Genomic DNA, 1,392 nt, shown 5'->3' with positions numbered 1-1,392 from the left:
CAGTCAAATTGCATCCCTGTTTCCGTGTATTAGAGTTTCGATAACGGTTATATTCGTTTTCTAACGGGAAAACCGGTATTACTACTATGAGTGGAAGTTGGAATCTTAAGAAGAAAATTAACACATCTGGTCGCCATTCATAAGTTAAGGTATAGAACCGTCATCATAGCCTGATTCATTCATTTTAATTATTTCTCCTCTTTAATGGGGGTGTTCAAAGATTCACTCACTAAATTTACCCAAATTAAAAAAAATGTGGTTTTGAAAAATAGTTTTGACATTTATCTGAAATGGTACATAGTTTAAGCTCTTCACGCTTACCATTAACGAAAATTTTACATTTACATAGACTACATTTAGATCTTGTCCAATCACATAGAACAGTTTTGTGCCTCCAGGTTTATTTAGTTTCAATTCTACATCCAATCGCTTAATGGCCCCTCAAAAACTCGTATAATATTTCCAATAATGGTTTTCTGCTCTCTGCAACCACATCAATTGTTCCCATTTGGCTTCATTCAATGGAATCGAGATGTTAAGAAGCTACCAATGTCGACCCACCACCCAAAATATGGAAACACTGAACAACATGATTTGCTTCTATACTCTCGATTCCCTTATTAAGATGCATCTAGGGCCTGTCAACGGGCTCGACTAATGGTTTCTTCAACAAGATCCAAAGAAGAGAGTGTCGACATGAAGGACAAGAGGTATTTGAAAGCATCCATCTGTCTATGCAATCCACATGGAAAATGTAAGAGAATTCTGGTAATGCCCTCACCTTTTCTCCATCCGTGAATTATGCCAAGAAAATAAGGCAATCCTTGCCTGCGAAGGGCAAGTCCATGTAGTACCTAGTTACCGACAATGCTTTAATATCTATTTTCTTGATGGCAGTCTGAGTTTTTTTGACATACTCATGGAGTGATGGCTTGGACACCACTCGCCATCGTCTACAGAGCAGTCTACAGTAGATGAGGGCACTCACAACCAATGCGCGTAGGAGGGATCAAAAGAAGGCCGAAATGATGATAGGTAAGATTAGGACGTACTTCATGGTAACTACATATGGAATGTCCCTTAATCCCTCTTGACCCTCCACTGGTGCACTGATGGGAGCGGATGACTGCAACATCTTCTTATCTTCTAATAATCCCCTGCCATGAACAAAGAAGGAATGCATAATCTTCATTTTGCTAGAAAGGAACTCCAATCATATCGAACCTCGAAGTTGGACCAGGCACAGTGGCCTCGCAAACCATTAACTCTTTGGTGATTCAGTTGGGGACTATGATTGGAAAAATATAATGAAAACCTAGGAAATTGTTGTAGAACGAGGAGTGCATAGAAAAGCAGGAATTTTCAGTTCTTAAATATTATGTCAACTGCAGT

The 1,392-nt window shown here is 39.2% G+C and overlaps 1 pseudogene; it reads right to left on the bottom strand.

Annotated features, from left to right (window-relative positions):
* Positions 1-430: 430 nt before the first annotated feature.
* LOC149235153 (RING-H2 finger protein ATL78-like) lies at positions 431-1,192 on the bottom strand (annotated as a pseudogene).
* Between the last annotated feature and the right edge of the window lie 200 nt (positions 1,193-1,392).

Source organism: Pinus tabuliformis, chromosome 8, assembly GCF_031772625.1.
Source record: "Pinus tabuliformis cultivar Carrire ecotype Pingquan chromosome 8, CPIR1, whole genome shotgun sequence".
Classification (NCBI taxonomy): domain Eukaryota; kingdom Viridiplantae; phylum Streptophyta; class Pinopsida; order Pinales; family Pinaceae; genus Pinus; species Pinus tabuliformis.
Note: the sequence above shows the minus strand (reverse complement) of the source record. Positions and strands in the feature narration are given on the sequence as shown.